The sequence below is a fragment of the Schistocerca piceifrons genome, chromosome 5, assembly GCF_021461385.2.
Source record: "Schistocerca piceifrons isolate TAMUIC-IGC-003096 chromosome 5, iqSchPice1.1, whole genome shotgun sequence".
Classification (NCBI taxonomy): domain Eukaryota; kingdom Metazoa; phylum Arthropoda; class Insecta; order Orthoptera; family Acrididae; genus Schistocerca; species Schistocerca piceifrons.
In genome coordinates this window covers 38,975,442-39,001,014 of record NC_060142.1, presented here as the reverse complement: position 1 = coordinate 39,001,014, position 25,573 = coordinate 38,975,442, and the positions used below count along the sequence as shown (strand labels likewise).

General features: G+C 45.3%; 1 pseudogene; it reads left to right on the top strand.

The window, feature by feature from the left end:
* The first annotated feature begins 4,781 nt into the window (after positions 1 to 4,781).
* LOC124799506 lies at positions 4,782 to 4,899 on the top strand (annotated as a pseudogene).
* Positions 4,900 to 25,573: the final 20,674 nt, after the last annotated feature.

The following is a 25,573-nucleotide window of genomic DNA, read 5'->3' as shown; positions in this document are numbered from 1 at the left end:
ACACTCACAAGGCGTAAAAGACGCACAGATTCAAGAGAAAAATTCTCACGCCATAAAAAATACTTTGAGAAAATAATATTTAAAGTACATAAAATTACATTACTATTGCTTGTGATGTTTACATGAAATTTTGTACTCGGTTCTTGATAGACCCTAGCCGATTACACTATAACCCTGTTACTTGTCATGCCCCTGTATGCAGAACGATTTCCACGGAGGAGTTTACCAAATCATGCCACATTTCAAAGACTTGATGGCCGTCTTCGTGAAACTGTATCGTTTAGGCGAGACGAAAGGGAAACTGGCAGACCTCGCAATGTGCGAGCTGTTCTGTTTGAGGCAGGTGTGTTGACAGCGACTTGAGGACAGACCCAGCACCTGCGCACCATCCACACACAATGAACTAAACACCCCCAAGGCTACTGAGGGCAGCTTCCTGTACGAGACTGGCAAGCATCCGCTCAAATACCATAAGGTACAAGCTCTGTCAGCTGATGACTTTCCTTAGAGCATGGAATTCCACCGGTGGTATCTACAGAAAAGAATAAAAATCCCAGACATCCACACATGTGTTTGGTTTACTAGCGAAGCCGCCTTCACAAGTGAAGGAATATTCAGCAGCCAGAATGCCCATGTATCGGAGTTGGAAGATCCTAAGGCAACTCACGTGAACCACCATAATCATTGTGGACTGGTACTGTTCACGAGCATCTGATTTGACGGTATCTTCTGCCTAAAACTGTCGGTGGAGGAAATTACCGTATCTTTCTCCATGAAGTACTGCCGGAAACACTGGAGAACGTCCCGAGAGCAGCCACGCAATGATTAGATTCCAGCAACATCAGACCCCACCACACTATCCCGTTCATGTTAGAGAACGTTTAGACAGTGTTTTCCCCAATTGTCGGATTTGGAGGGCTGGGTGAGTATCATAGCCACCATGCTTTCCTTGACCTCTGTTTTAGTGGAGAGAGATGAAGTGTTAGGAGTACGCATCACCGAGGAACACTCCGGAAGTGCTGGTTTCCCGTTTGACTGAAGCTCCAAACATTAACCGCGAAACGCCTGATTGTTTGGAGCGTGTCAGACAATCATAAGCATGGAGATGCCAGTTGTGCATTAATGTAAACGGATGAAGATTCCAGCAGCATCTCTGAAACAATATTCGTCACATGACAATTTAAACACCGTCGCTAATCATCAGTAGTGTCAAATCTTTCATGGGCTACTAACAGCGAGAAGGTGTATATGCTACATTTTTGCCACTTGAAAAAGTGCTTCTTTTTATCTCTTCTAGACACTACAAAATTTTGAATACACCGCTTTCAACATCCTGTACATCAAGGAAATAAGTAACCACAATCATAATAGTGTGGAACTTCCCCTGCCCCCCCACCGCCAAACCCTTCACCACTCTCCACCATCATGATGAAGCACTTTACTCAGATTCAATTTTCTCTCCAATTCGTTGAGACATTGAGACAGACAGACAGCATTCAGGTTCATATTTTCTGTTGAGCTGTAGAATCAGAATAATCAAACCAAAGAAAGAACAACCACATAGATAAAGCAAAAGCACAAAAACCGAAGAAGTATATCTTTACTTTGCGATAACAACAGACACAACCAAATCATTCGTCTTCAAATTTGTGTGGCGAAGATGACGCCGTTGTGTGCGTTAAATGACTGAAAGTATGGTTGACTGGGCTCTGAGCACTATGGGACTCAACATCTGAGGTCATCAGTCCCCTAGAACTTAGAACTACTTAAACCTAACTAACCTAACGACACCACACACATCCACGCCCGAGGCAGGATTCGAACCTGCGACCGTAGCGGTCGCGCGGTTCCAGACTGAAGCGCCTAGAACCGCTCGGCCACACCGGCCGGCTGGAACTATGGTCATGGTCAGCAAGTGGTCAGCAATGATTGCAGTGTACACTTGACAAGCGGTGAGCTGACGCAGAATGTACCAAGAATTATCCATATTAGTACAACTTTCAGACTATTGGGCACGTCATCTTGTGTTCTAAAGTTGTAAATAAGTAAACACAAATGCCAAAGAAACAGTTTTCATATTATATTATACATTAGAGAATGATTGTAACAACTAAACGTAACATGCTGCTTCACTACATAATGACTCGTTATAAATCATATCCGCCATTTTAATGATACTTACAGAATGATCGACAAATCCAAATTTAATACACTACTGACCGTTAAAATTGCTACACCACGAAGATGACGTGCTACAGACGTGAAATGTAACCGACAGGAAGAAGATGCTGTGATATGCAAATAATTAGCTTTTCAGAGCATTCACACAAGGTTAGCGCCGGTGGTGACGCCTACAACGTGCTGACATGAGGAAAGTTTCCTACCGATTTCTCATACACAAACAGCAGTTGACCGGCGTTGCCTGGTGAAACGTTGTGATGCCTCGTGTAAGGAGGAGAAATGCGTACCATCACGTTTCTGACTTTGATAAAGGTCGCATTCCTGCCTATCGCGATTGCGGTTTACCGTATCGCGACATTGCTGCTCGCGTTGGTCGACATCCAAAGACTGTTAGCAGAATATGGAATCGGTGGGTTCAGGAGGGTAATACGGAACGCCATGCTGGATCCCAACGGCCTCGTATCACTAGCAGTCGAGATGACAGGCATCTTATCCGCATGGCTGTAACGGATCGTGCAGCCACGTCTCGATCCCTGAGTCAACAGATGAGGACGTTTGCAAGACAACAACCATCTGCACGAACAGTTGAACGACGTTTGCAACAGCATGGACTATCAGCTCGGAGACCATTGCTGCGCCGGCCGGGGTGGCCGAGCGGTTCTAGGCGCTACAGTCTGGAACCGCGCGTCCGCTACGGTCGCAGGTTCGAATCCTGCCTCGGACATGGATGTGTGTGACGTCCTCAGGTTAGTTAGGTTTAAGTCGTTCTAAGTTCTAGGAGACTGACGACCTCAGAAGTTAAGTGCCGTAATACTCAGAGCCATTTGAACCATTTTTGAGACCATGGCTGCGGTTACCCCTGACGCTGCATCACAGACAGGAGCGCCTGCGATAGTGTACTCAGCAACTAACCGGGGTGCACTAATGCCAAAACTTAACTTTTTCGGATGAATCCAGGTTCTGTTTACATCATCATGATGGTCGCATCCGTGTTTGGCGACATCGCGGTGAACGCACATTGGAAGCGTCTATTCGTCATCGCCATACTGGCGTATCACCCTGCGTGATGGTATGGGGTGCCATTGGTTACACGTCTCGGTCACCTCTTGTTCGCATTGAAGGCACTTTGAACAGTGGACGTTACATTTCAGATGTGTTACGACCCGTGGCTCTACACTTCATTAGATCCCTGCGAAACCCTACATTTCAGCAGGATAATGCACTACCGCATGTTGCAGGTCCTGTACGGGCCTTTCTGGATACAGAAAATGTTCGACTGCTGCCATGGCCAGCACATTCTCCAGATCTCTCATCAATTCAAAATTCTGGTCAATGGTGGCCGAGCAACTGGCTCAACGCAATACGCCAGTCATTACTCTTGATGAACTGTGGTATCGTGTTGAAGCTGCATGGGCAGCTGTACCCGTACACGCCATCCAAGCTCTTTTTCACTCAATGCCCAAGCGTATCAAGGCCGTTATTGCGGCCAGAGGTGGTTGTTCTGGGTACTGATTTCTCAGGATCTATCCACCCAAATTGCGTGAAAATGTAATCACATGTCAGTTGTAGTATAATATATTTGTCCAATGAATACCCGTTTATCATCTGCGTTTCTTCTTGGTGTAGCAATTTTAATGGACAGTAGTGTATAAACAGGTGCTCTTTTATTTAGTGTTACTATAGTAGTCATGGTTGAGCTACTGAGATATTAAAAAAAAGATTCTCAATGGTTGTAACGACTATCCACCCCTAGCCTAATTTTTCATGTTTCAACATTATAAAATTAGTAGGACCTTTTCTTTGGCGTTTATTAAATAGGAAACAGAATACTATCTTTCTGTTTGAACAAAAAGGGAACAAACGATGAAAAACGCGGCACTCTCCGACGCCACCCTCGAGCTCGATGACGTTTCGAGCACCAAGGTGGCGGCGCATCCGAAAAAAGGCCAGACCTCAGAAGTTCATGTCTCATATAAGGTGGGTTAATGATGTAAAATTCGCACCAGACTTCCCCACAATTCTGAGCAACGCCACCATAGACGTGCCACATGAACAGAAGCCCGTCACACTTTCTCTTACCCACATTCCGCCCGTTCTTTTGACACCTCCGGGATGGACGTCAGAAAGGTGACGTCCAGACTTCAAATCACACGAATTTTTTATGGGTGGCCGAGGAAGACGTTTCAGACTAACTGCCTTCAGAGTCGACACAAAAAGGTTAGGGGATGGCATAATGGACGTCAATGAAACCATCCCTTTCCCTGAGACGTTGACGCCCACACATTTCGCTGTCGAAAACGATAATTTTCCGAGCGATGAGCTGCAGGCGACGTTCTTGACAATCTTTTACACTGCTGACACCACCGGACATTTCAACCCTTCTCTAAGGACGCTGTCAGGTTGCATCCCCATTGAATGCGATCGCACCCCTTGAGAGCACAGCGCGACCGAAACTGTTGCTCTCGTGTACAATTTGGAACCACGTGCGAGTGTTTACAAACGTTAGACGAAACCTGAACGTTATCCGAGGCACCAAAGGTGTGGCTTCACAAAAGCCATCCACAACACTTAAACGATTAATTACGAGGTCTATTCGGAAAGTAAACGGCCATGCCGCAGTGGTAACACCGGTTCCCGTCAGATCACCGAAGTTAAGTCCTGTCGGGCTAGGCTAGCACTTGGATGGGTGACCATCCGGTCTGCCGGGCGCTGTTTAGCAAGCGGAGAAACTCAGCCCTTGTGAGGCAAACTGAGGAGCTACTTGACTGAGAAGTAGCGGCTCCGGTCTCTTAAACTGACATACGGCTGGGAGAGCGGTGTGATGACTACATACCCCTCCAAATCCGCATCCAGTGACGCCTGTGGGCTGAGGATGACACGGCGGCCGGTCGATACCGTTGGGCCTTTCAAGGCCTGTTCGGACGGAGTTTAGTTTATTTGGAAAGTAAGGTCCGATCGGTCGCAAAATGGAAACCCCTGTAAAAATCGAAAGTGTTTTATTTGCAACAGTTGGCTACACCTTCCAGTTACTTCTCTACATAGTCGACGCTCCAATTTTGACATTTGTCGTAGCGTTGTACCAACTTTCCAGTACCCTCGTCTCGTCGTAGAAGCAAGCCGCCAGTGCTTCCTGCCAATTCTCTACCCTGGTCTATAGTTCGTCGTCTGTGCCAGAACGTTGCCTTCTTAGGCAGAGATGTGCAGAGATGAAACTCAGGTAGAGTCAATTACGAGCTCTATTGTGGGCGATCAAACACTTCGCATCGAAAACGCAGCAGGTGTATCCTCGTTGCCCCTTCAGAGTGCGGCCGACAGTTGTGATGCAGAAGGAAACGTATGAGAGTTATGCTTTGTGGGCTGCATGACATCTGGCGAAATCTCATATCAGGCCCTCGCACCTGGTGGGAGACACTACTGTTCTAAGCATGTTTACGTGCCCACTGTACCCTCAGAACTTAAAAGACGGGCATGCTAGAGACACTGTCCATCACATCTGTAGAAACCTTCATCGGAATTTCACTGTTGTTTCCATTTCGCACCTGGAACAGCCCGCGTATACAACTGTATGAGCTCGATAACAGGATGGAAACTATTTGAGTGCATTTTATTATTAGTTGTCATTATAGTGGAGCAGGCTTTCAGAGACCTTTCCAGATACACAAAAATGGGGTGTAGAGGGAGAAAACAGTGTACCGAAAAACGATTTGCACACGATAACACTTCCTTAAACATTGTGAAAAAAATACACACTATTTTTTAGGATCTGTTTCAAGTGGTTTCAAAAGAATTAAAACATTGTTTTTCAAGTATGAGTTGCCTTTGTCTTTGTAGCAAATTCCTTCAACAGAGTACTACAGCCAGTACTTTGGCACCTATGTCCGATTTGTGTTGCTTATTTGTTATATTGTCACGTAGAGAAAGGTGTAAGTAGATGAATGACGAACACAAACCTCACTTAACGAAAGTTTATTCAGCACTTGCACATAAAAGAACGCGGAGCGAACTGCCTCCGGCCAGAACACATACGTTATATATACAGCTACAGAACATTCACCGAGCGGGGTGGCGCAGTGGTTAGACACTGGACTCGCATTCGGGAGGACGACGGTTCAATCCCGCGTCCGGCCATCCTGATTTAGGTTTTCCGTGATTTCCCTAAATCACTCCAGGCAAATGCCAGGATGGTTCCTCTGAAAGGGCACGGCCGACTTCCTTCCCAATCCTTCCCTAATCTAACGAGACCGATGACCACGCTGTCTGGTCTCCTTCCCCAAACCAACCAACCAACCAACAGAACATTCCAGTACAATGGTTCCTGCCATTTGTGGATACTTCTAGCACCTACTCGAACCGAATATAGAATTCAAAATGTTGCATCTAAGTGAGTTTCGAACTCACGACCCTCCATGCAACAATCTAGTAGCATAACCACTGCACTACGGCGACTGCGCTACGCGGCTTCTTCTGCGACATGTTATCTCAAGTCTACTGATTTCTTATTTTTATGTGTGCAAAATGCATTCCGTGAATAAATAATCGCCACTCTTCCCGGTCGACGCCATTTCGCATAACCGGTTTCATGCCTTAGTTACAGGAGCAGTCACTCAGTTTGAGTGTGTGCTTTCGAGAGCTCAGCAACTTGCCAAGCACAACCTCGAATATAATGCTGAAACACGACGAGACCAATATCGTGGTCGAGACGGCACGATCGTGGGACTGTGTAATTAAGGAGACTATCGAAATAAAGATATCGAAAAACGTAACAAGTCGGGACAGAGGTTTTAGTTTAAACAAGGGTTGGGACCCAGCACAAAATTTATTAAGATCTCGCAGGTCATCTTACACCTTACATTAGAAAATTACGGAGAGGATATGCGTTTCTCGGAATTTCAGAGCGGGCCCCCAAAAACAAAATGGGTGCTGAAGTTCGAACCCGGCTATCAGCACATTGCAGACAGATCATGAGCTTCCTTGTGTTTCGGGTACCATCCGTTACGTACGGATTTCGAGATAAGTCGTGTTTTCTACACGTTGTCTCTAAATGAAATGTACTGTGATATGTTTCAACTACTTCGTCTATTTAGTTGTTCACATAAGTTGTTAATGTTTCAAACTCGATTGCCTTCATTGAGTTTTTGCTTATTTACCATTTTTATTGTATTTTGATAGTTAAAATGGTTACTGTTTTCGTCTTGAAGGTCTTTCTGCTTTTAGAGATGGTCCCAGTCAGAAAACATAATGAAATGAACGACTCTGACATACTTTAGGTGGTTTTTGACGATGATTATTCAGATGTTCCTAGTGAGAATAAAGAATTAGATGAATGTCTGAATGAATGTTTTTATAGTTTTGAGCATGGTTTCCAGTGACAGTGGCATCATTAGGCCTGTAAAGAAGGGTAAAGTGGCAGTGTTTTTAAGTGATACCGACAATAAGGATGAAGTGGATTCTGACCTTCTCATAAATTTCATAGCGGTGCGACACATGAGTACTTCACGGTCTGCTCGGTAATCCTGGGAGCGAGTACACTAACAACGTAACTCACAGCATCTGAAGAAGATGGCTGGGTCCGTCGTCAAAATAACATGCAGAAAAATGGACCCAGTAGCAAGGGTAAACGCCCAAGAAATTGAGTCAAAATGTTCAAATGTGTGTGAAATCTTATGGGACTTAACTGCTAAGGTCATCAGTCCCTAAGCTTACACACTACTTAACCTAAATTATCCTAAGGACGAACACACACACCCATGCCCGAGGGAGGGCTCGAACCTCCGCCGGGACCAGCCGCACAGTCCATGACTGCAGCGCCTGAGACCGCTCGGCTAATCCCGCGCGGCGAAATTGAGTCGCTGCTTCCGTAAGCGAGCAGCGGAAAGTGGTAAGTTACGCTGACGAAAGACTGGCGATAAGCTGGAAACCAGGTGGCATTTTTTCGATAGTTCCCTTAATTACATAGTCCCATAATCACACCGTTTGTACCACGATAACTGGTCTCATCACGTTTCATTTGATTGTTATGCTCGAGGCAGTATTCGGCGACAATCGATCCGTTTTGTATTTTTGTGCGGTACGTGGTTGATGTCTCTTGCAACTCTCTTCGATTGTTCGAGTATTGTGCCACACACAAGACATTCTACATTTGCGAGATGTGCAGCACACACAGTTTGCTCACGGAGCTGGATGGATCCCATTCTAGCTGTTGTCACCCGAGAAAAAATCGGCATGCTCCCTTGGGATGGAGGCCGGGAACTCAAAGTCAATCGCCACCGAAGCTAAACATTACAAGAGGGACGCGGTTAGCGTTCTGTGAATTATTTGCCTATTGCCTCTTTCCAAATTCGCGTAATATTGGTTCAGATGGACCCACAGTGCTTAAGAAAAATAAATAAAAACACGGTAGAGGAGGAGATTTAGGACTCAGCCTGTCTGCCTAGTCGCGCAGCTAGTAGCGGTCAGAGAGACCCTTCCGGCGCGACCAGTCTGCGGCTCCAGACTGCCTCCAGACCGGGGCTGCTGCTCCAGGCCAGTTCCAGGGAGTTGGCTGAGGGAGGGGGAGGGGCAGGAGACGGAAGGAGGGGGCCCGAATATTTAAATCGCAGGCGGCGCGGCTGCCGCGTCTTACCGCACTTTCTGCGTCGTCATCAGCAAAGTTCCGCTGCATCGATTTCAGCCGTTCGCCCTTTATTTCCGGCGTGATTTACGGCCTCAGGTCTGGCGGTTCCGGCAACGCGCTGCAGAGCGTCCCCCCCCCCCCCCCCCCACACCCTCACAGACCAGCATCTTCAGGAGAAGCCTACGCGATACTGTCTCTCGCTAAGCAATGACTCACCTAGCACGCGAAAGAAGTTCCTGAAGACTGTAGCAGTTTTGATTCCATTAGCGCTTTTCGCTCCGTATTTTGCTAAGAATATCACTTGTAGTTAAGGGTCAATGAGAAACAAGACTGTCAGTGGTTCCTATGCTGTAACAGTTGGCAGCTTGTCATATGTGTTCATGGCACTGCACGCCTATTGAGTTCGGATAAGGACGAACTGGGCGAGTGGGTACTGAATATCATTCATCACAAGAACACTAGTAAATGTCATTTATTTCCAAATAGATTCACTTAAGACCCAAACATAGATAAGATTACACGTGATAGGATTTCGTTTTAGGCATCAAAATTACAGAAGCACCCAGTTAAATTCAAACCGAACGGCAAATTTCCAGAGCAGCAAAGGCTGTATAACAAATTAGTTGCACTTTGGAAGACGCAAAGGAAATTAATTAGAAGTCAATTCTTAGAAAATGATTCAAATGGCTCTGAGCACTATGCGACTTAACTTCTGAGGTCGTCGCCTAGAACTTAGAACTAATTAAACCTATCTAACCTAAGGACATCACACAAATCCACGCCCGAGGCAGGATTCGAACCTGCGACCGTAGCGGTCGCTCGGTTCCAGACTGTAGAGCCTAGAACCGCACAGCCACTTCGGCCGGCTCAATTCTTAGAGACCGCATTATATGCATCATAAAAACCATCAAATATGCATTAAAAATGCTTTAAAATGCATGAAAAGGGTCGAAATGTGCAAGATCAAATAACAGAAAAGCGTGGTGCATTATATCTTAAAGTCGAACCTGTCAATATCGATTACGACGAAGAGCGCCGGCCAAGGGAGAAATCGGTACATTTAGAACGCTGATACCATTTTCTGAATACTTTCTAGTAGAGGTTAGGAAGGGGGTGTTTCTGGGATTATTTCCTAAAAATTTGCAAAATGGGTATGCATATCGTGTTTCAGGAATTGTTCCTTCTTTACTACTGTTGTCGGTAACAAGCGGATGCGATGTGAGTGGCAGCGATACAATCGACAACTTCGAGATATATCGCAAGCAGAGGGGCACGCTCATAAACTCTGTAATATTTTATTTAAAAAACAACGTACAATCATGATTTTTTTAAACAGTAGTAACTTGTAATTAATACTATTGGACCAGAGCATCATTTACAATTCATTTTACATTTTTCTACTGCTGCAAACATAAACAGTCAAGTACTCTTGAAAATATTCGGTAATAAGATTGTATCTTTGATCACTGAAAACATTTTTATAAGCAGAAAAGGACCGTTCTACATCAACTGAGGTAACTGGGCAGTATTTGAATTTGGGTGCTACGTTGGCACTTATTGTTTCTGGTAAAAGTTCACCCACCCCATTAATAAAACTATCAATCTGGCACAAGCGTTCAAAGCCTGGGTTATTGTTTAAAATGTTTTCAAACTTTTCTTTAAGTTTTCTTGGGAATACTTCTGGCAGTGAGGAGGTCACTAGAATAATTTTATTAATTAAGTGAATAGATTCACTCAACGCCAAGCCTTGAGTTTCAAGCTTTTTAATACTTGCAGTTATATGGATAAAATTAATGCTAATCACAACAACGACTATTTTAATACAGGAATCATTATAAGCTTCCTTGCACTGGCAAACTGCCAAAGCCTCTTCACTGTCGAAGTAGTTTACTAGCCCTCTAATGGCCTTGAAATGTTCATTGAAAAACAACACAGCTTAGACCCACGTACCCCAACGAGTTACCAGTGGTTCGGAAGGTAAAGGCACATTTGGTACTTTTTCTTTGTGGGTCTTCATGTGAGCAGGAGCCTTTAGAAACACGTTCTTTGTGAATATAATCAGTATATTTACATTCACAAACGTGGAAACGTATTTCTTCAGCAAGGCGATGTCCTCCATGAGCAAAGCACGTCACGTGAATCAAATTGGGATAAAATACTCGGAGGACTTTCCATGATTTGATTGTATGGGGAACAGATTCTGAAATAAGCACAAACAACCTTTCATCCGCAGAAGATTCTGGAAATATTTTTCTAATACTCTCATTCACAAATCTGGCAATCACAGAATGATTTACTTTTCACGATCTTTGACGCTGCTAAATAGGAAGAAGAAGGCTCTCTTTTAAAGCACCAACAATTAAATTTGCAATGTAACAGCCACATGTGTCTGTAGTTTCGTCAGCTGAAATCCAGATAATGCTGTCCTTGAGTTCACTGCGTATTTCTTCCAGAATATTTACGTAAATTGTCGGTATGTAATTTTCGCGCAGTGTTGATTCATCTGGTATACTTTGATTTAAGCAATATTTGCGCAGGAAGCCATTGAGGATAGGGTTTGTAAGTTTGTGAAGGGGAATATTGCTTGCAATGAATGCTTCACATAGATCCATGTTAAACCGATTTTTTGGTTACTTTTGGACAAATCCCTGCTACTGCTACTTGCTGTGGTCAAAAGTTGTTGTCGTGGTCCTCCTGCGTTCCTACGGTAAGAAGACTTGCCTTGACATGCTGGTCTATTTGAAATTTTTTTTTTGCACGAAAAGTTTCTCTCGCAAACTCGACAACATAAAACACCGTCATACGCAAATGTTCCGGGATGGTCAGCTATCCACGAAACGATATTTCTTTTTTCTGGCGGCATGGCGCACAACACGTTACACACTACACGTCGTAAACACGTTCAACTGTGTACAAGTAAACAGAAAGCTAAACTGAAACAATGGACGTGCGACTAAAAGCTTGCGCAGTTTCAAAATGTTCAAATGGTTCTGAGCACTATGGGTCTTCACATCTGAGGTCATCAGTCCCCTAGATCTTAGAACTACTTAAACCTAACTAACCTAAGGACATCACACACATCAGTGCCTGAGGCAGGATTCGAACCTGCGACCGTAGCAGTTCCGCGGTTCCGGACTGAAGTGCCTAGAACCGCTCGGCCACAAAGGCCGGCTTGCGTAGTTTAATTTATTTGTTACCGACCGTATGGTACGACAGCGGAGGGGATTAACCGGGGGCACGGGCGCAGGAGCATTGACTGGCTGTTCCTGTTCCTCTTCTGCAATGATTTCGCTAGGCAGTGGCCTCTCGATTCGCGACTGCAAGCAGTTCTAGGTCGTGGTCAATCTGTGAGATATGAAAACTTGATCGAGCTAGAGACCGCCCGTCTAAATCTTTAAATTGTTGTAAACATAGAGCAAAAATATGCAGCATCACTAGTTTTTAGTTAAAATACGTCTGCTCCCCGTAGCTGAAATGTCAGCGTGACGGATTGTCAGTCCTCTGGGTCCGGGTTCGATTCCCGGCTGGGTCGGGGAATTTTCTCCGCCAGGGACTAGGTGTTGTGCTGTCCTCATCATCATCCTATCATTCTCATTGACTGCAAGTCACCGAAGTGGCGTCAAATTGAAAGACCGGCACCCGGCGAACGGTCTGCCCGACGGAGTGCCCTAGCCTCGGGATTAAATAAATAAGTTAAAATATGCAATAACCGGTGAAAAGGAGCCAAATACGCAAATGCATATGCAACATACAAATGCATATAATCATGTCTGTATTAATAACAAATACCTTGAATTCAAATTTCAAAAATTAGTAAATGACGTAAATTCGGCCATTAAACACCCAGAGCAACTCCGAAAGTGGTCGTGCTTAACCAGCATCAGCCACGACGGCACCGTGAAGTGGGACGCCTCACAATAGCCCGCTGGAGCAACTCAGATTAGTTGCCTCTAAAACACGAATAAAATACAATTTTAAAATGATAAGAAAAGGTACACATAATCAAGCAACAGCGATATGTCAGGTCCAGATCCCCGCAGTTTAGATAAAGGAATCTATCTCTCCGTATGACAATTCAAGCAACGGGAGCAGTCTGTATACCAAATAACAGTCACAAACAGAGGCAGATAATAATTACTCAGTAAATACTGTGAGTGAATGTGGTCACAATCAAATAGGCCCAAACGCCGTCAATAACACTCATTAAATTTATAAAGCGCCAAATATATTACTAAAACATAATTCAGGATGGAATGTAACAATATCATGAGAATGATTGTTGCTTCTCACTACATAGCGGAAATGCTGAGTCACAGATAGCCAGAACAAAAAGACTGTCGGAAAGTGAGCTTTCGGCCACAAGGCCTTTGTCGAAAACACGCAAGCCAGCTGTGTGAGTGTGTGTGAGTTGCGTTTGCGTGAGTGTGTGTATGTGAGAGTATTGCCTTGTGGCCGAAAGCTCACTTTCCAACAGTCTTTTCGTTGTGCCTATCTGCGACTCAACACCTTTCCTATGTGTTGAGTAGCAATTGCCCTTTTCATAATATTGTTCCAAATACATTAATAAGTACATGTTTCAAAGTGAAGTCATTAAATAAACAACACTAAACACACCAGAAGGACGTGCTTCATGAATGACTGAGCTTAGACAAAACGAGACGATAGTAGACGATGGTAATAGTAGCGACAGTCTGGTGCAGCAACAGTTCAGTCGGCAAAACGCGATAAAATATCAAGCACTCTCTAGCCAAACACACAGCGTGGAGAGTACAGTCGGAATTGGACGACGTGCGACCTGCACCAGGAAAGCCACCGCAGGACAGCAGAATTCCAGTAAAGCATTCTGAAACCTGCTCAGCCGGCGTCAGACTCGTCAGGAGACTGCTTCCCCTCCTCAAGAAGTCAGAAGCTGGAGCCCCTGGAACTGGAGACCCGCTGCAGGATGCGCCCCTCAGGCCGCAGTGGCCGTCTCCCACCTCCTCGTGGTCGAGCCGAACTGATCGTTTAACTCGCTGCCCTCCAGCGTCCCACATGCCCGACAGACGGCACAGCATGACCTCAGGAATCCTAGAACTGCCAAAACGACCCCGCGCGACGTATCAGACACAGGACACACCGAGCTGCTTCATCCTGCTACCCCCATCACACTACTTGCCGGTTCGACTTCGAGAGAGAGAGAATTCACCAGAGCCCAGTTGACGTCGCGTGCACCTCCACTGGCCAAATGAATGGCCACTCGCCAGGTGGACACGACCTATCTACTCGCGACACGGCTCACTGGACAAACTACAGGGCTGTTCAAAAAAAGGAACAGATTTCAAACATTTATTACCTACAAACTACAAAAGATACACTCAAGACCCAAAGAAACTGGTACACCTGCTTAATATCGTGTAGGGTCCCCTCGATAACGCGGAAGTGTCACAATATGACTAATGTCTGAAGTAGTGCTGGAGGAAACTGAGAGCACGAATCCAGCAGGGCTGACCATAAACACGTAACAGTACGAGGGCGTGGACGTCTCTCCTGAACAGCACGTTGCAAGCCATCTCAGATATGCTGAATAATGTCAGGGGAGTTTGGTGGCCAGCTGAAGTGTTTAAACTCAAAAGAGTGTTCCTGGAGCCACTTTGTAGCAATTACGGACGTGTGAGATATCGCATTGTTCTGTTGGAATTGCCGAAGTCAGTTGGAATGCACAATGGACATGAATGGATACAGGTTAGCAGACAGGATGGTTACGTACGTGTCACCTTTCAGAGTCGTATCTAGACGTATCAGAGGTCCCATATCATTCCAACTGCTTGCCACAGCTTGGACAGTCCCCCGCTGACATGCAGGGACCATGGATTCATGAGGTTGTCTCCGCACCCGTACACGTCCAACCGCTCGATACAATTTGAAACGAGACTCGTCCGACCAGGCAACATATTTCCAGTCATCAGCAGTCCAAAGTCGGTGTTGACGGGGCCCGAGCGAGGCGTAACGCTTTATGTCGTGCAGTCATCAAGGGTACACTAGTGGGTATTGTTGTGAATTGGCAGGAGCCAATTCACGGAGTTTGGAGGAAACCGAAAGGCACGCGTTTAAGCTCACGCAGGCTGGCGTGAGGTCTGGAAAATGACAAGGAATTATAGTAGCCAAAAATAGTACATAGCGTCTGGAATACTGAACTTTAATCCATAATTGGTGTACATCGCTCTTGACGGTACATTAATAATAATCTCAATATAAACTGGTAATGGCGCCTTGCTAGGTCGTGCAAATGACGTAGCTGAAGGCTATGCTAACTATCGTCTCGGCAAATGAGAGCGCATTTGTCAGTGATCCATTTCTGGCAAAGTCTGCTGTACAACTGGGGAGAGTGCTAGGAAGTCTCTCTAGACCTGCCGTGTGGCGGCGCTCGGTCTGCAATCACTGACAGTGGCGACACGCGGATCCGACGTATACTAACGGACTGCGGCCGATTTAAAGGCTACCACGTAGCAAGTGTGGTGTCTGGCGGTGACACCACAGGTATTCGGCTCTGAAAGCCCATATCGATTATGTTCCGTTGAATGGTTCGCAGGCTGACACATGTTGACGGCCCAGCACTGAAATCTGCAACAATTTGCGGAAGGGTTGCACTTCTGCAACGGTGAATGATTCTCTTCAGCAGTCGTTGGTCTCGTTCTCGCAGGATCTTTTCCGGCCGCAGCGAAGTCGGAGATTTGATGTTTTACCGGATTCCCGACATTGACTGTACACTACCGAAATGGCCTTCGGGAACATCCCCATTTCATAGCTTCCTCGGAGATGCTCTGTCCCATCACTCATGCGCCGACTATAACACCTTGTTCAAACTCATTTAAATCTTGATAACCTGCCATTGTAGCAGCTGTAACTGATCTAACAACTCTGGCAGACTCTTGTTGTCTTATATAGGTAGAGCTGACAGCAGCGCCGTATTGTGCCTGTTTACATACCTGCATATTTGAATAGGCATGCCTATACCAGTTTCTTTGGTGCTTCAGTGTACAAACACAACAACGTTCCCAGACAGAGGAAAGATCAAATATTTATGCATTCAATGCGAGTACCATGTGTTAAACGACAAATATCAGAACGGTGACTCATTTCCTGCCACACACGAAACAGCTGGTCCCTCGTTATTGAATTCACTGCCTCAGTAATGCGATGTCGCAGACTTTCAAGAGTGTCGGGCATAGTGGGGAGATAAAAATGCGGTCTCTTTGCGTAACCCCACAGATAAAAGTCACAAGGTGTGAGGTATGGAGACCTACGGTCGATGAAATTCATTGTCTGCTCCTCCTCCTCAACGTCCTGGAATTGAAAATCCGTTCCCCCACGAAGAGGTAGTTTTCCGGAGCCAGTTTCCTTCGTTGTGGTGGATCTGGCTAGTGGATACGTGGGGGGAGGTGGGGGGGGGGGGGAGGGATTTGAAGGGTGGATGAAAGACAGTTCGGGCGTCCCTGATGAAGATCCAAGTCTGCCCAGGGGAAACGCTAACCGGTGCTGTCATGTATGATGCCGTCTTTTACTGCCACAGCAGACTGCTCTATGAGTGACTCAGCATAAGCCTTCGACGAGCTCGGCAATTTCACATAGGACCAAAATATTTCTAATATTTACATAATGAAATTTTCACTCTGCAGGGGAGTGTGCGTCGATATGAAACTTCCTGGCAGATTAAAGCCGTATGGCGGACCGAGACTCGAACTCGGGACCTTTGCCTTTCGCAGGCAAATGCTCTAGTATCTGAGCTACGACTCAGTATCCCTTCTTCCAGGAGTGCTAGTTCTGCAAGGTCTGCAGCAGAGCTTCTGTGAAGTCTGGAAGTTAGGAGACGAGGTACTGACGGAACTGGAGGCTTGAGGATGGGTCGTGAGTCTTTCATGGGTAGCTTAGAACGTAGAGAATTTGCCCGCGAAAGGCAAAGGTCCCGAGTTCCAGTCTCGTTCCGGCACGCAGTTTTAATCCGCCGGGAAGTTTCGTTTCTAAGATTATCCGTAAGATCTTTCGCTAACGTATGGCGGTGTAAGTTATATGCTTCACGCATCGCTCATAAATACAAAGAAATTAAAATGGTTGACTTCAGTCTGCACAGCAAAATTTCGCTGTTGCAAGGGTCCTGTGCCAGGTATTGCATTCATTGCGTTATGCTGGAGCGTTACCAATTACCCTATTAGCTACATCACTTATATTACACTGCACGTGTGCCACTATAACACCTGTGTCACATGCAAAGATAGTTTTTTTAATTGTACGTCATATGTAGTGGCAGAGCATTCGTATGTATCAAAAAAAGAACCCAGTGGCGACCCTTATTTTACATGACATCAGATTCGGATTGCTCCAAGTTTCGATTATTTTCTGTTTACGTCATGATTATGCACTGACGCACTTCATATTGATGTAGGAAGAGCTGTGGCTTGAAAACGGCGTAACAGATTGAAATCGCAGTTGCGAATAAATTCATTTAATAACTTAAAGTTGAATAAGAGTAAACTGTTTTTTCTCTACTAGTTTTTAATTATCTCTAACTAATTTTCGGCTTTTTGGGCCATCTTCAGGAAACAACTGGCTAGTGTCCGCAAGGGACAGCGGTTCTTAGGCAACCAATCATTGTAAGTAAAGATACAATCCACTTGCACAGAACGCTGTGCACGTAACCTCTTTTTAAAGTTGTAAATTACAACTTACGCAATGGACAATATTAAATGCAATAAATAATTAAACTGCACAACATTACTGCATTGCAGGTCATTGGTTACAATGTGGAAGTTCGTGAGGTCGTCCCACCGTTGAGAAATTATCAAACTGAGTACTCCTCATTTACGTTGTGCACCAAATATGTCTTTTACCATTGTAATTTGCACTTTATACAATGGACAATATGAATTGCAATAAATAATTAAACTACACAATATTACAGTATTACAGGTTATATAGTTGTGAGACTGTAGTTTGTGAGGTCGTGACACTGGTTGGTAACTGTGTAACTGGGCACTAGTCACTTATGCTGTGTAACAAACGTGATTTACAAGGGTTGTTGAAAAGTAATGCCCCACATATTTTTCTCAAAACATACTTACTGTTAAGAGTCAGAATTTGGTGACAATATATATCAACATGTCTTGTCCATGTCCTATTTTTCTACGTGGTCTCCATCACTTTCTATGTGGAAGAGCATGTATTCCCTGCTGGTAAAAACCTTTATCCAGTAGGCGTAGCCATGATTTCATGGTATGACTGACACACTCGCCATCTTCAAAGTGTCTTCCCCATAGAAAATCTTTAAGCGTCCCAGAGAGATGAAGGACGAGGGTGCCAGGTCTGGAATGTAGGGTAGATGAGGCAACGATGTCTAACTCAATTTGGCGATGTGTTCTCGGCTTCTCGGAATTGTGTGTGGGCGTGCATTATCGTGTTGGAGCAGTATTTCTGCTGGATTCTTGTCTGACTGAACATGTCGGAAACGGTTCTTTAGTTTATTCAGAGTCTTCGTGTATGCCTCTGAATTGATGGTTGACCCTCTTGGCATCACATCCACGAGAATGACACCATCACAATCCCGGAAGACTGTCACCATACGTTCTCGGCAGAGGGGGTTGTCTTAAATTTCTTCTTTTGTGGTGGTTGAGGATGATGCCACTCCATGGACTACCTTTTTGTTTCCGGCGTAACGATCCGTGACAGAAAGGCCTCTCCGTCGGTCTCAAAACGCTCCAACAATTTAGATGAAATGGCCTTTCTTTGAATCTTGTGGTCCGCTGAGAGCATTCGTGGAACCCATCGTGAGCACCTCTATGAATATCCGAGAGTCTCGATCATGGCAGACGCACTTCCAATGCTTACTGACAGCAGTAGAGCCAATTGTTGAGTTGTCATGCGCTGGTCGGCACGAAATAATGGCATACGCACGATTCAGCAGTGGCTGTGACAGGACGTCCCGAGCGTGGCTGTTCATGGAGCTCTGTTTCTGCATTTCCTGAGGCCGTAACTTTCTTTACCCATCGCCCAACTGTACTTCTATCAACTGCAGCATCACCATACACTGCACACAAACGTTTATGGATGTTCACCACGGTTTCTTTTTCTGCACATAAAAATTCAATAACAGCTCCCTGTTTGTAACATGAGTCGTATGCAGACATCACTTTTACGCTGTAATACGGCTCTGCCTTCTTCCGGAACGGTTCGAAACTTTATCGGCACGCAGAACAAACATCAAATGTGAAGCATCAACAACTACGTTTGTCTATGTATATTAACGGCTTTTTTTAAAAAAATGTGGAGAGTCACTTATTGAGCGACCCTCGTAGTTTGTAAATTACAGTTTACACGAAGGACAATATTAAGCACAGTACATGATTAAAATACACAGTATTACAATATTTCAATTTATATTGTTATAATGCTGAAGTTTGTGTGGTAAGCAAGGTAAGGAATACGTTCTATTGCATTTTTTTAAATTTTATGTAGCAGTACGTGTCGTTGTGGCAGTCTATGGGTATGTGGCTGGTTGATTCCATCAAGTGTAGCTTTAAAGTGGCGGTGTGCACAGCTGTAATTAATCTCTTAGAACCGCCATAGGATTTCGAGCTAAATGTTTGTTTACCTCAGGTGCTTATAACAGGGTCAGCTTTCTCCCTTTGTTGGCTATTTGTAGATCTTCTGTGTGGACTTGGTATCTGTGTCCTTCCTTCAGCACACGTTCTGCAAAAGTGGAGTCTGATTTTTGTAATCTCCAGCTGTATTTGTATTTAATGAACCTAGTTGATCTAGCCCTGTCTGTATGGCCAATACAAAATTTGTTGCAGTCATTGCAAGTGATTTTATACACAACACTTATTTAATAAATCAGTTTTTTTCCTTGCTGTTGAGTAAGATATGAACTGTAGTGCCTCTTACATAAAAAGAAGTTTTGTAATTGCGGCTTTGAGAGTTTTGGCTGATTTTTCGGATAGCTTTCGTAAATATTGGATAGTACAACTGCTGGTTTCAGATATGAGAGTTGCTGGAGAAATGGCATACACGTAAGACAACATTTTTCTTCTTTCCTCTGTACGTCCGTCTTTTCAGTGATGTTTGCGCTAGGCGCTGCAGTCTGGAACCGCGCGACCGCTACGGTCGCAGGTTCGAATCCTGCCTCGGGTATGGATGCGTGTGATGTCCTTAGGTTAGTTAGGTTTAAGTAGTTCTAAGTTCTAGGGACTGAAGACCTCAGAAGTTAAGTCCCATAGTGCTCAGACCCATTTGAACCATTTTTGATGATTGCGGGAATCGGCTGATCGATACAGGATGTCAAACACATTTCAGCCGTCTACTTTCCAAACTTAGTTTCCAAGCCGTCTAGATTCCACTTCGGTTCCGGTCAAAACAGGGGCCAGCAGTACTGGTATTAGTAGATTTCTGCTTGCTGTAGCCATGACTTAAACCATCATTTGGTCGGCACGTGATGGTTGAACTGTTCGCTACAGCAAGCAGAAATTTAGTAACACCAGTACTGTTGGCGCCTATTTTGACCAGAACCGATGTGGAATCTTCCTAGACGTCGGTCAGGGGCCTGAAGATGGCGTATTATATCGCCGAAACTGATAGCTAAATAAAATAAGTTTGGAAACTAGACAGCTGAAAGATGTTTGATTTGACATCATTTTCCTTCTTTGTTTGTTATGTAGAATGTCGTCAATAAAGTCAGGGATATAGTCATTGCTAGATGAAATACATTTAACTATGTCTAATTCTGTTTTGACATTGGTACGGATGCAGGACGATGCAACATTGAATGGAAGACAGCACGTGTGTCTGTTTTTGGGTGTTGTAAATATGAGGTAATACTAGTGCAGACGGATTTTGTTTTTTATTTTCTTCGCTGTTTGTTGTCACTGGACGACAGGCTTCTGCTTCTTACCTTAGAGACACGACGTTAACTATGACTGAGCATTTTCCGTAATCCTAAGATGCTGGACATTGGTCTGAATGCTGAGCTCATAAACGTTCGCTAAAAGCAACCGAGAAACACCGCCACAGAGGTATACTGGCGGGGAGACCGCATGGGTCATTCCTGGCACGGTGACCGGACACACGCTGAAGACTGCGAGGTTCCTGAAATTTGAAATTTGTGGTTAGTTCCTATGGGACCAAACTGCTAAGATCATCGGTCCCTAGGCTTACACTCTACTTAATGCAACTTAAACTAACTTACGTTAAGGACAACACACACACCCATGCCCGCGGGAGGACTCGACCCTCCGACAGGGGTAGCTGAGCGAACCGTGGCAAGGCGCCTAAGACCGCGCGGCTACCCCGTGCGGCCGAGGCTCCTGAGAAGCCTCCGAGCGACGGCCGAGGACGAGGGCGGCGGGCTGCGGCCGGAGGAATGTTTACATCCCTGCCAGCTCTATCGTACAAATCGCGCTCCCGGAACGACTGCGCGAGGGTCGTCTGCTGTATTGGCCGTAAGTCAAGGCGTGCAGCCGCCCGGGGGACGCCGCGCCGCAGTGGACAAACACCGTAATGAAGCCGGCCGGCGGCCGCCAATCGATAGCGCGGCGCGGGGCGGCCCACACCTGCGGGTACCGCCTGCGCGCCGAAGAAACAGGCCGGCCACCGCTTCCGGCCTGGATGGTTCCCCACCATACGAAGTGGTGCACTCTAACACAATAAACGACGCACCACCGAGGAATCATCCGTACGGGACAGGAATGGATAGATGTGATGTACATGTACAGCAAACAAAGTACAATCTCAGAAAAACTGCGTGACTGATTCGAGAGAAAGAGTTTCACAAAATAAGCGAGTCAATAATGCACTGGCACTTATGCAAGCAGGCATCCACCTTGGCATTAACTGATACAGTTGCTGGGTGTCCTCTTCGGGGGTATCGCCCCAAATTATGTGCAATCGGGGTGTTAGATCGTCAAAATTCCGAACTGGTGGAAGCATCTCACCCACGATGCTCAAAACGCTCTCGACTGGGCAGAGATCGTCCGCATTGCCCACAAAGGTAGGACTTGGCAAGTGCGAACAACAAGTGCCATGTACAGGCGGGCATTGTCTTGCTGGAAAGTAAACAGAGGATAGCTTGCCATGGCACGTCGTCGACATACCACTCTGCTGTCAGGGTGTCGCTTATGACAACTAAAGGGCTCCTGCTATGAAAAGAGATACATCCCAGAGGATCACTCCTAGTTGTCGGGCCGTATGGCGGGCGATACTCAGGTCGTCACCCCACTGCTGTCTGAGGTGTCTCCGGGCACGTCTTCTTCCAGATATCTGGCTGGGGTACAATTGCCTTCAGTGCTGTGTGCTGGCTTAAGCTGTCGGCAGCACACCGGTAGGCAAAGATGAAGCACAAAGATCGATTAGTGGGCTCTGTACTATCACGAGAGAGGCCAGAGACAAACCCACAAGCAACACGCCACCAACCTCCTCTCTACAGCAAGTATCTAGGACACCACTGCCGACCGGAGGGCCACACTCACTCATCCAGTTTGGTGTCTGTCAGTTTACTCGCAGAGCAGGTTTAGTTGGCTCTGAGCACTATGGGACTTAACATCGGTGGTCATCAGTCACCTAGAACTTAGAACTACTTAAACCTAACTAACCTAAGGACACCACACACATCCATGCCCGAGGTAGGATTCGAAGCAGGTTTAGTTCATCACAGGCTACGACAGTACATAGCGGCCAGATTAGTGACTATAGCAGGACTATCAGTGAGAAACCAAAGTTTGTAATAGCAATGTTACCGGGACTGACATTACATCAGTTTCCAAGAAGAGCACTATTACTGATGAGCTTGTACCACAACACATGGACTCTATTCAAGATAAATAAAGCCTCCAGTTCATGTAAATAAAGAACCGTATTAATCATGTGTGCATTTGTGTTGTAGAAAGAGAATACTGGCCACCTAACGTCCTCTCCCTTGCTCCCTTGCGGTGCAAGACTCATCGTGTAGTCCCACACCGGACTGAGACCTCATGACCAGCCGAGGCGTGTCTGTAGACGCTCTGGACAGCAGCGCAATACCAGCTTGACTGTCGCCCGCCGTACGGCCAGACAACCAGGAGTGATGGCCCGGGGTAGCATTTCATTTCATAGCAGGACCCCATTGGTTGTCATCTGCGACACCCCTACAGCACAGCGGTAAAACGACGATATTCTACGCCTCATTTTGTTGCCCTTCATGGCAAGCTAACCTAGGCTTACATTTCAGCAACACAATGCCCGCTCGCACACGGCAAGAGTTTCTCCCGCTTGTCTTTGTCCTTTCCAAACGCTACCTCGTGCGTCAAAGCCGCAGGATCTCTCCCCAATTGAGAACATCCAACAACTCATTCACTCCTTTAATAACTGCTTGCTTAGGTGCCAGAGGTGTACCAACGCATGACTGACTTGCTAAAATTGCGAAACTTTTTCTCTCGAATAAATCGTCCAACTTTTGTGAATTGTAATCATTTGTGTGTGCATGTAGATCATATCTACCGGTTTCCGTCCCATTCGGATAATTCCTTCGTGGTGCCTCTTTTTGTTTTCTTAGAGTGTATTTTGAACCTGATGTTGTGTTCCCGTTCAATCATCTACAGCAACTTTGAGCTCTGTAGGGGCGAGCAATCGTAGAGGAGTGTTTTCCAGCCCAGCCTTTAATATGAGTAGTGATTTTGAAAGGGAGTTTCTGTGCTGATGTTATGAACTTTGAGGAATGTCGGTGAAAGACGACTGTCTCAATTTCAGATAAGGAATCCTAACCCTGAAACTACTGTGTCAATGTTAATCAACCCTGAAAGACACTTTGTTATAGTTTACACGTTCTTTCAGTCTATCATGACCTCTTCGTTGACGATATGTTCAAGTCTAACCTGCCTTCCCTTCCTTTCTGAAGCTTTTCGGTCTTCGCAATCTCTTACGTTGTATGACTAATAACAAGGAGTGCAAAAAAGTCATTGCAGCATCGGATCCAAGGAGTGAGATGTCGTAAGATATATGAATCCCCTTCCACAAAAAAATTCGCTAAGACTGTTTGTAATGAATATTTACAGGAACTGGGCAAAACTATGGAAATACCACGAGAAAAGCAAGCATCGGGATAAACGAAAATGCTAGGAAAGCCTGCATGTTGCGCTGATGTATTTGTACACCAGCGGCAACTTCGCAATTTCGTGAACATGTTGGAAGTTTCACTCGTGGTCAGAACTGTGTCCTGTTTAGCGGTGAGTGCACTATGTCGGAGCTAAGCGAATTCGCTGAAGGGAAAATTGTTACTGCTAGTGTGATGCGTACTTCCGTAAACCCAGGCAGCCGATGTGTTTAGTGTTCGAAGGGGCACCGTATCCAAGATTTACACCGCATACAGAAAAAGCAGAGAAAAATCATCTGCTAAGTCGAAAACGTATATTCGAAACACAACAGGTTAGGTGGTCAGTGTAATGAATACTAAACTGAACTTTCTTGCACCGACACCATAGACTGTCGAGTACATAACCTGTTGCGTTATAAATTTCAAGACTTTCAACATATCCTTTTGTGGACTCATAGGTAAAATATTTGAGCAATATTTGTCATATATGTCTAACTTCGGCGATACGCATTTCTAGTCACTATTTATTAATATCTGAATCATGTTAAGCCTGCCGCAAAATTCAGACATTTTATATAGCTCACTGAAAAAAGTTCAAAGGCTCAAGATGACAACCTCGTCATGTGTCGAGCACTGCTCATCTCAAAGCAACCACACTCGCTAATGCGGTTAATGGGTTCAAAGAATGAGACTTATGATTCCCTGGTCGTTTTTTAAGGTTTTTTTATTTTTATTCTTTTGTGCTGTCCGCCATGAATTCCTCTCCTGCTCTAAAATCTTCATCTCAGTGTAGCCCTCGCAATCTACGTCCTCAGTTATTTGTTACACGTTCTTCGATCTCTGTCTCCCACTACAGTTTTTACCTTCTCCAGTTCTCTCCAGTACCGTGTAGCTTATTATTTCACTGACGTCTTAACACATGTCCTACCATCCTGTCCCTTCTTCTCGTCAGTGTTTTCCACATGTTCCTTTCTTTGCTGACTAAGCGGAGAACGTGCTCATTCCTTATCGTACCAGTCCACCTGATTTTCAACATTCTTTTGTAGCCCTACTTCTCAAACGCATCGATTTTCATTTGCTCCAGTTTTCCCACTGTCGATGATTCACTACCAAACAATGCTTTGCTCCAAACTCACATTTTCGGAAATTTCTTCCTCAATTAAGCACTATGAATTTCCTCAATTAGGCACTATGTTTGATAAGAGTGAACGTCTCTTGGCCAGGAATGACCCCTTTGCCTGTGCTCGTCTGCTTTTTATGTCCTCCCTGCTTCGTCTGTCGTGGGTTATTTTGCTTCTAAGGTAACAGACTTAACTTCATGTACTTCATAATCACCAATTTTGATGTTAAGCTTCTCATTTTCTCACTTCTGCTACTTCTCGTTACTTTTGTCTTTTTCGGTTTGTTCTCAATTCATATTTTGCACTCAGTAGATTGTACATTCCATTCGATAGGTCCTGTATAATTCTTCTTCACTTTCGCTGACGACGGAAATGTCATCGTAGAATCATACACTATGTGATCAAAAGTATCCGGACACCTGGCTGAAAGTGACTTACAAGTTCGTGGTGCCCCCCATCGGTAATGCTGGAATTCAGTATGGCGCTGGCCCACCCTTAGCCTTGATGACAACATCCACACTTGCAGGCACACGTTCAATAAGGTGCTGGAATGTTTCTTGGAGAATGGCA